Source organism: Neophocaena asiaeorientalis, unplaced genomic scaffold (genome assembly GCF_003031525.2).
Source record: "Neophocaena asiaeorientalis asiaeorientalis breed wild unplaced genomic scaffold, Neophocaena_asiaeorientalis_V1.1 scaffold11, whole genome shotgun sequence".
Lineage (NCBI taxonomy): Eukaryota > Metazoa > Chordata > Mammalia > Artiodactyla > Phocoenidae > Neophocaena > Neophocaena asiaeorientalis.
Genome location: NW_020173124.1, coordinates 4,426,275 through 4,437,245, shown reverse-complemented (window position 1 = coordinate 4,437,245; position 10,971 = coordinate 4,426,275).

Here is a 10,971-nt window from a genome sequence, read left to right as displayed (position 1 = left end):
ATATAAGAATATAACCAACAATTCAATTCTAATTCTAGTAGAAACATGGCAAGAGGTTAGATCTGAGAACGCTCCTCTCTTGAAAACTATACAAGAAAGAAAACAACAACCACAAAATTCATGAATTCCATTCCAGGGAAATTTGAAGACAAGTTTCAAATTGTGTAAGTGCTAATTAGGCACCTGAGACTGACAAAGCCTTTCAGTAATCCTTGCAGAAAGAGGCAACAGGAGTGATAGTGAAAAAATGAAAAATGAGGGGGTGGGATAGTTAGTGGGGGCAGATTTCAGAAAGTGTCAGATAAAAATACCTTCTATATAGGGACTATATCTATTGATGATAGTGGCCATGAACACACTAAAGAAGCACAGGAATGACTCCAGAAGCACAGGAATGAGGGAATGGGTTAGATTCTGAGAGGCAGAGAAGACACAGGCCACAGGAAGGGTACATATTAAGAAAGCTTTTATCCATAGATAATAATATTTCTAAGTCTTAAGGGTGCTGTCCCTCCACAATCTCACAGGGAGCTTAAGATAAAGAAGGACTAGTCTCAAAGAGATTCGTACACGTGCCTTTGCCTAATGGAGTAGATTATTAATTGATAAATAAAAATCAAAAAAGTTTATGTAATTATATTAGGCTGAACCAAAATGCACAGAAACTGTACAAAATAAAAAGAGATCTTTGAGCTTCAAAACTTCTACAGATACAAAGCATGTTGAGAAAACTATGTAGATGCAAATATTGGCAAATTCTAATGGAAAAGGAAGGATGATTCAGAGGGAAAAAACAGGAACTCAGAGAGTGTAGCCAAGACTCTCAAAGAATCATTTTTAGGGAGCTGAATTAGACCATGAACACTGCTGAATTTCAGAACTGCTGTGAGCCATTGACTTCTAAGTGCCTCCTGTTCTCCATTTTCATGGGGGTGGGAGTGGGGGTGGGAGTAGAGAGCACATAGACCTAATTTAGATGACGAAATCCTAGACTGCATGATGATACAGTAAGAGGGTAAGACATTTGCAGATCTTGGGAGGAGATGAAAGTATTTCATATGTTGTAGAAAGTAAATAACTTGTAGCCAGAGGCTGGATGGTGTAGATTAAAGATAGCCACAAATAACTGTCTACTCTTCTCATTGAGAGTTTAATTCCCTTCCCCTTAAATCAGGGCTGAATCTAGTGACTTGCTTACTCAATAGAAGACAGTTGAAGTATCATTCAACTACTTCTGAAGTTGAAGCTCGGTTATAAGAAGCCTTTCAGCTTCTACCTAGGCCTCATGTAATACTTACATTTGTGCCATGAGCTGCCATGTAAGTTTGACTACCTTGATGGAGATACCACTTAAGGCCCTAAGACTACATGGGAAGGGAGAGGGTCCCAATGGAGCCCAACCTTCTGACTACCTCTACCAAGCCATCAACATGTAAGTTAAACCATTTTAAAACCTTCAGATCAGCCAAGCTATCAGCTGAATACCAACAAGTGTTTCCAGCTGATGAAATACGGAGTAGAAGAATCGCCAGCTGAGCCCTGCCTGAATCCACAAAATTATGAGATATAGTAAAATGTTGTTTTATGCCACTAAGTTCTAGGATGGTTTGTTAGGCAGCAATAGATAAGAGAACATTCATAGTAGAAAAATGCTACGCTATCTGGGAAAATAGGGGAATAAGGGTCTTATAATGAGGTATGATTATAATGCTAGCCACTGGAACACAAATACAAACCTTAGGAAACATCAAAGCCTCGGTAAGGAAAAAGCAAAGAAAACAGACTATGGAATATCACAATGGGCATATGTTTCTAGGCAACAATTTGTCAATATGCATCACAAATCTTAAAATTTACTATATGTTTTAATATGTTTACACAGAAAAAAATATCTTCCAAAATAAATCATGAGAAATGTTCATAAAATTATATATAAAGGTGGCTTATTTATAATAGTAGAACTTTGGAGTCATCATTACTACTTCAAGTGTGATATGATTTAATAACTTGGGGTCCAGTATATAACAAAATAATATGCAACCACTGAAAAACACGTTCTTAAGAATATTTAATAGCATAAATCCATTCAAGATAAAATGTGCAAAAGAGCAGGAAACAAAGCTGTAGTATATGATGCCATTTTATAGGAAAACAAAAAATTTAATATGTAGTTTTGTGAAAAATTGAAAAAAAAATGCAATAATGTTCACCTTTGGGGTTGTAGGAAGAAAATTTTATTATATTTTGGGGATACCTTCTTGTATTTTCATTTATGTTAAAATTATAAGAAGTATTTGAATCATTAAATAAGTACATTGTCAATCAAACTAAGGATCTGCCATCTTCCACAGGGTGAAGCTCACCACTCTCTCTTCTACAATTATGGGGTGGATTCCAGAAGAGGTAACGGTTGAACCAGCACAACCAAAATTCACAATTTACACCCTATGGAGACATATCTGGATCAAAATTCCTAAGCAGAATTTATTCTCTAGGTTTCCTGGAATAGCTATTGTTCCTGAGGTGTCCACAGATGTCTGGTTAAGGGGGGAATTGTCTAGCTACCTAATCATTCTACATGTATTTTTGTTTCCTCAAAATCTAAAGGCAAAACCTTACTCCTGGGGCCATCCAGGTAACATTTCCTTCTAGACGTTGAACTTTGAACATATATCACTCAATTATACACAACATGGAAATATCGTATCTCTGACAAGCTGTGTAGTGTGTCTTCAATTGATGGTCTCTAATAAAGCCTGGATAGTTTGAATTATAATTACCAGGACCCTTAAACATTGAAGAAAACAAAAGAGAAAGCTTCCTAAGACACCACTCTCTCTTGGCTTTCTACTATTGTTGATCCAGGTCCTTTTTTTGTACATTAGGTAAGTTTGCAAGCTGCATTAATTGTTTTAGGACGTTAGGTTGCTCTTCTTTTTTTTTTTTTTTTTCCCATTCCACTGTCTCCTGGGATCATGAAAGAGTTAAATCTCCACCAAAATCACCATCTAAGAGCAATGTGGACAGCAGGAGCATCTGCTCGTTATTAGATTATGTGGGCACTAGTCTGGGTAGAACTCTGAACAGACTAATAGCAGTGGAAGCACAGTTGTGGAAAAGCAACCCACAACTTGAACTGCCAGGACACAAAATTACCATTTGGTCTTGGCACAGAGATTGCCTCCAATTTTTTTTATGCTGCTCTTTTTACTTCAAACAAAAAACATTCAAACTCATTAGTTTATGTTACTTTCAATCAAAGACTTGAAAATATGAAAAGATAAATTTTTAAATGTCTACATATTCTGTCTTCTGACTAGTTTTCTCATACCCTACTTTCCCACCCAAAAAGGAAGAAGAAAGTGCCTGGTATTTAACTGGGCCTGAAATCAGAGGAGCCCGAGTACCACAAGAAAGGCTGTTCTTTTGATATTTTTGGCGAATGCCAGGGGTGGATGTTCTAGAAATCTGGCCAAATTTTCAACCCAATTGTGCAGACTAACTTGTGAGGTTCTGAGCATTTGAAAAGAAACAGATAAGCAACTCAGCAGCAGATTTTATTTAAACAAAACCCAGACATTAAAGGTCTTTGGGTTCAACAAAGGTGAGATTTTTGCAACTCACACAGTCCTGTTGCCTGACTCCACTGACCAGTCAGAGGTGAACTTGAAAGCAGGGCAGATTCCCCACACTAGGGGACAGACACACCACAGAGCCAGAACAGGATTTCCTCGTGGCTCGATGGGTCTAGTAAACGATTCTCTGGTCACATCTAGACTCCACACTAGATATTTGACAATCTTGCTCTATGCTTGCTGTGCTTGGAAACACAACCATGAACAACATGACTTAACTTCTAACTGTAACTTTTCTTTTTATTAAACAAATATTTTCTCGTTGCATACCACTCCAAGAAACAAAGTAAATGGGAAGTGTATGGGAATGTGTAGAGAAAACATTTTATAGATCTTTTCTAAATAAAGCAGAAATTCACTGATTAAAAATAATCGCAAAACATTTTACAAGTTATGTATCTGGCCCGAATTGAGGAAAAGAGTAAGGTAGTCTTCTCAGATATAAAAAGTGAACCACCATGTTTGAAAGTGAGCAACTGCCCCCTTTCAATTGAGTTGAGGATGACTTTTCAGAGCCCTACCCTGACCATCTCCCTATCAACTTTGTGAGGCCATACCTAACTTCTCATAGAGAAATTATTCAACATTTTTTTAAATTGCTACCATGTGCTATGAAGATTTCTTTCAAAATGTAATATTTTGAAAGGGAGGCTATTAGCTGTTCAACACATGATTTGATTTTCAGATTAGCTAGCTGAACACTGAGGGAATAGATCACAGAATAGATGAGTTTTTTATTTAAAGGAAATAAATGCCTCAGATGTTTTTCCAACCAAGGTAGATTATTAGCTATAATAAGTGGAGGCATTGCCAAGAACGTCAAACTTTAGCTTGTCCCTGCATTCATAGATTGATTTAGGAGTGTAAAAGTCTTTGTGGTGAGCACAGAAAAGAGAAGGAAAAAAGTGGTAGATCCAAATATGGAGATTCAGATAATGAGTGGATATATTTGCAGGAGACCTAGATAGTCCAGGACGAGGTGAACGTTAATGAGGGTGAAACAGTGAGTGAACTAGGAGGCAGGAATTGTCAAATATTGGCTCATACTTGTCCTCTTATATCGTTGAATTATTTACCAAAGTATTACTAATCCAGAAAGATGGAGGTAAAGTAGGGAATATGGAATTAGAAGCCCCGTGATACACGTTACATGATACATGTTATGTGCTTCATCCTTTATTGCGTTCTGTTCAGTGAAACTAATATAGTTAAAAGACCTTTGGGTTATTGTTACTATTATTGTTCAAAATATCACTTATCATTTAACATAACTATCTTTCTTCTTTAAAACCATAATATTCCCTTGCTTTCTTTGACACCACTCTCCCTCGGTTTTCCTTTAGTATCTCTCAATGCTCCTTGTCAATTGTTTCTTTTATTTATTATGCCTCTACCTGTAGTAGTGCCCAAGGACCAATCCTTGGATCTCCTCTCTTTGCTAGGTGACTTCATCTAGTTTCATAACTTTATATGACACCTATATGTTGACAACTCACAAACCTATCTGCATTTGTAATCTCTCCCTTAAATTCCACCGGTACGTGTACAATTGTCTGTCAGTCATCTCCACTTGAATAACTAAGCCCCCGGAAACTTAACTCCTTAAAGAACCCACTCCAGACCACCCTCTGAGACCTGAACCTCTGCAGCCTTCTCAGCCCACGTCAGCTTCATTCTTTCGTTCTTCTAATTGTTCAGGTCTTAAAATTCGGAGGAAACTCCCAGTATCCCTGCGTCTCTCCCACACACCTCACAACATCCAGTTTGTCAATAAATCCTATGGGCTCTACCTTCAAAATCTACTCAAAAAAGTCCACTTCTCACTACCTCCATTGCTATACTACACTCTCAAAAAACCACGAGCGGGAAGGGTAAGCTGTGACAAAGCGAGAGAGAGGCATGGACATATATACACTACCAAACGTAAGGGAGATAGCTAGTGGGAAGCAGCCACATAGCACACGGAGATCAGCTCAGTGCTTTGTGACCGCCTGGAGGGATGGGATAGGGAGGGTGGGAGGGAGGGAGATGCAAGAGGGAAGAGATATGGGAACATATGTATATGTATAACTGATCCACTTTGTTATGAAGCAGAAACTAACACACCATTGTAAAGCAATTATACTCCAATAAAGATGTAAAAAAAAAAAAATTTTTTTTTTTTTTGTAATTGACCCCTAACTGGTTTCCTGTTTTTTAGTCCCCACTTAGCAGGCATATCCTTTTAAAATTCAATGTAGACTATAGCATTTCCTGACCTAAATTTTCCAGTGATTTTTCATCTCATTTGGAGTAAATGCCAAAGTTCTTATGCTATCCTATAAAACCCTGCAGGATCTGGGTCCCCATCCAACTCCCTGAGCCCATCCCCTTGCAACTGCTACTCCATCTCTCACTCCCCACCATCTACACTGGCCTTCCAGGAACACATCTAGCCTGGGGCCTTGTCACTCACAGGCTTTTCTCTCATGGATACTCCTCCTCCAAATACCTTCATGGTTCATTCCCTTCCTTCTTTAGGTCTCTGCTCTTTAATCATATTATCAGAGGGCTTCCTTGACTACTCAATATAAAAATAGAATCCCTCTCCCTCTTCTAATTCAAACAGGGTTACCAGATTTGCTGGGGGGACTGGAGATGGGTGGCACTCAGCTACATTTTAACTTCAAATGAACAACAAATAATTCAAATTTTAGTATAAGTATGCCACAAATATTACAGAGGACAATGCTTATACTAAAAAATCATTCCCAAATATTGCATGGGACATACTAAAAAATTATTTGTTGTTTATCTGCAATTCAAGTTTTACTGAGTGTCTTGTACTTTATCTGGCAAGTCTAAACCCACCTTAATACTCCCTCTTCTCCTTCTATTTTAGTTTTCTCCATAGTATATATTGCCATGTGATTTATCACATATTTCTTTGTTTCTTGTCTGTCTCCTGAACTAGACCAAGAGGAGGAACTTTGCTTTATTCACTATTTTATCTTAACACCAAGAACAATGCCAGCATGCAAAGATCTGTCGAATGAATGAATGAACAAATGAATGTTGATAGGCTGCTGTGTAGAGCTTGGGGATGTGGTCTACTTGCTTCTTGGATCACCTCCTGTGGTTTTTCTCCTTTATCCCTCCTCTGCCTCTACTGGTTTCTGGCTAGAAAAGGGCCAGGATCTGAAGTCCTGATGTGGCAGTTATGGGCGTCCAGGAAAATTCTCTTAAGCCTCCCCATTGTGCAGGCTCCTGTACCAAGCCTCAGCCAGCCAGTTTCGGTTTCTCATGCTTGCCTGGTGCATTACACAGGAACCAAGGAGGTGGAGTAGTTTGGGGATTCTTAGTGGGCTATGTTTTCAGAAGGAAAATCCCTGTTGGATAGCAAATGTCATTCTGAATTCTTTAGATGTCAGGGCAGAGCTCACAGAAAGTCATTGTTTATGTCTGAAACAAATCTTTATGATGTGATTGAAAATGTTCTCAGTTACTCTAACTTACTTTTATTAAAAAAGTTTAATGTGTTTTTATTTCTTCCAGGCAGTAGATAAAAAGGTGTCACACAAATATTGATTTAAAATCCTAGCAAGTTTGCCCTCTTTTCCCAATCTTTTTTTTTTTTTTTTTTTTTTTTTTTTTTTTTTTTTTTTTTTCTCTTTGAGAACAAATATATGCTTTCATGGACATGTATGTGTGTGTGTGTGTGTGTGTGTGTGTGTGTATGCTAGGATTACTTTATGTCAGGGAATAAATCACTATTATTTTTAGGAAAAAACATATTATTTTCCAGTTCTACATTAACAAATGAAATTCAGCAATGCAATGTATTGTCTAATTTATTGAAATTAATGTTGTAACAGCACATTTTATGAAAGTGTGCATGAACTCAACTATATCCCTAAGTATATTTGCCCAGAAGAATTTATAACACAAGAAAGTTTAACTAGAAATAAGATTAAAATGATAATATACTTGATTTAATAATATCAGGTCCATTTTACAGGTAAGAAAACCTAAGAATTTGTAGAAAAGATTTTAAAAATCTACTAAAATCAACAAAAATGCTATAATTTTTGGGCTTCCCTGGTGGTGCAGTGGTTGAGAGTCCGCCTGCCGATGCAAGGGACACGGGTTCGTGCCCCGGTCCGGGAAGATCCCACATGCCACGGAGCGGCTGGGCCCGTGAGCCATGGCCGCTGAGCCTGCGCATCCGGAGCCTGTGCTCTGCAACGGGAGAGGCCACAGCAGTGAGAGGCCCGTGTACCGCAAAGAAAAAAAAAAAAGTTATAATTTTTAAATTATAAATTCCAAGTTTCTCAAATCCCAAAGAATTAGCACTTTAAAGTTAATGATTACAATTTAAATTATAATAACTTTTTGTGATAAATAATCCACCAATGATAATGTCCTAGATTAAGCACTGAAGTAAAAACTCTAGTATTTTTTTATGGCCTTACAGCCAGCCATATACATTTTTCCATATATTTCTACCATATCTCTGCTCTCAGATATGTTTTGTTTGAAAGTTTCAAACATAGTCCTTGCCCTTCCTCATGTCTCGCTTTCATTCTTCACTAAAAACTAGGCTTCCATAATCTCCAGGCATGTTTCTCACTTTGGACTTACTAGAGCATGTTATACTCACAATAATAAAAAAATAAAAAAATAGTGAAAATTTACTATTGTATACCAAGTACTTTTCTTTGCAGTTTACAAATAGTAACTCATTTAATCCTAACACAAATTTCTGAGTAGGTCCTCATCTCTATCTCTCAGAAAAGAAGACTGAGGCTTAGAGACAGAATAACCTAGGATCCAGCCAGCGAGTAGAGTTCCAGAACCCTGGCTCTCACCTGCCAGGGTGCCTTCCCTTGACCTCTGAGCCGGCATATCCCCTGCCTGACTGTGAGATCCTTAAGTTCAGGAGCTCCTTATTAATAAGCCTTGTATCTCCAATGCCAGACATAGCTCCTTGAATCATAGTAGGAATTACATACTTGTTGCTAAATTAAATGAAAGGAAGGAAAGAAGGGAGAAAAGGAGGGAAGGAGGGAAGGAGGGAGGGAGAAAGGGAAGGCAAATTAGAGAAACACATCTTTTTGTTTTTTTTAAGCAACTCACTTGGTATTTTAAATTGTCTGCATCTTCTGAGCTGTCACCCATTTATTCTACCAAAGACAATGAAGCAAACAAACAAATAACAAATCTTCACCCAACCAAAACAAAGAGATGAACTTTTTTAAACATAACTAATTTCTTCCAGGACACTGAACACAAGACAAACCTAGAGTGTGAAGTACTATTCATTCAGTCAATCACTTGTGTAAATGTTTATTAAATAAATACTGAGTGAGCCAATTCCCAGGATGCTTGCCCTGTTTTATTTTTTTTGAGGGAAAAACATCGTCTCCTAACATACATAATTTACTTATTAATTATATTAATTGTTAATTACCTGTCTCACCCTTCTGGAATGAAAGCTCCACAAGGTATACTTTTTTGCTTTATTCCCGGATATATCCTGGGCACCTACAACCATGCTTGATGAAGATTACACATTCAGTAAATATTTATTAAATTAATGAATCAGTGTGAAAAAGTGTAAAAATTGGACAGAGCATGCACTTAGTAATAGAAAGGAACTGACAGGGTTTGGGGTCAGACGGGAGATATATTAGTGAAGAAAATTAGAGTCAAGAGTCATTGAGAACTGGGAATGAGATTGCCAACAACCGAATAGGGAAATAGGAAAAGAGAAAGAGGGTTTGGGTGAAAGTTGGAGTCAAATTTTGACTAGGTTTAATTTGAGTTGCATGTGGAATATCCAGGTGAATTCCAGTAGGCAACCAAAAATGCCTACCTACTTAAGAATCCCCAGTAGGCAACAGCGTAAGGACCAAAGTCCTTAACACCTAATTATGAAAGTCAGTATTGTGATAGAGCTCATAGCTGATTCCTTGCTCCTTAACCTTCTACTGTGAAATTATAAATAGGTTGGAATATATCTTGAAACTAAAAATAAAATACAATATATTCTTTAAAACTCGGTTTGTCTATATATGTGTGTATGCATTTACCTAGCTAACACTAAGATATTTGGAGTATGATATGAAATGCTCCCCATTTACTGATAGGAAGGATGAAGGGAGCCAGCTAATGGCAATGATTTTGTTATATAAATTAGGATTATGTTCACTAACTGAGAAATGGAAAGACTGGTGTTACAAGAGAGAAAAGATTGATGAATCAGAAAAGAATTATAGAATCAAGAATATAAGTGAAAATTTAAATTTTAGTAAAGAGGAAGGACAATAGAAAGAGATCTAAGGAACAGAAAATATAGCTGGAGCACAATTGTTTGATAATTGATATTCTCAGAAAAAATATAAGGCAAGTATATCAGTTGTAGTTTTCCAGAGAGACAGAACAAATAGCAAACAATACACACATAGGCTATCTACATGTATAGCCTATCCCATCCTATCCTATATCCAGAGATTTATTTTCAGGAATCAGCTCACAGGAGTGTGGTAGTTGGCAAGTCTGAAAATTAGAGGGCAAACTGGAAGGCTAGAAACTCAAGCAGTAGTTGCTGCTTCTTAAACCGACTGAATGAGGCCCATCCACATTATCGAGGGTTATCTGTTTACTTAAAATCAACTGACTGTAGATGTGAACCATACTCTTTCAACACTGAGATTTAGGTTTGAGTAACTGGGTATTATAGTCTCACCAAACAGGCACATAAAATTAACCATCACAGCAAGGATATATACAAAGTTCAGGTTAAGTAATAAGACAAAGGATACAGCTGGTCCAAATTAGCTCCCAGTATGTGTCTTACCATTTTGTGAGAAAGGTAGAGAAGACCATGAGAGCAGGAGATGGGCAAGGCCCGCACTGAGAAGACAATGGTCTAGTGTGAGTGAATGCTGGGCACAGGGACACGCCAGGAAGATCAGTGGACCGGGACCCAGAACACCTGGTTCTCATTTATTAGCTTTCTTAATTTGGACATAAGTAACACCATTTCTCTGAGCCTAAGTGGAAATAATTTTACCTGTTGCATCCGCATCAAAAAATATTTTTTCAAGTCAAATGAGATAATGTATGTGAAAGATTTATATATCTATTTATATATGAATCTATCATTGCTATTACTATCAAGCCTTTATGAGCAGAAGTCTAGGTTACCCCAAAAGAGACGGAGTTGAGTGAACATGTCAACTTAAGAGATACGTCAAATTCAAGACTGAACGAAGATTGTCACCAAATACCACTGTCCACTTTATGCTACCCACTTTGTTCCCTCAGTCTTATCCAGTAGAGCTGCACAATTAGA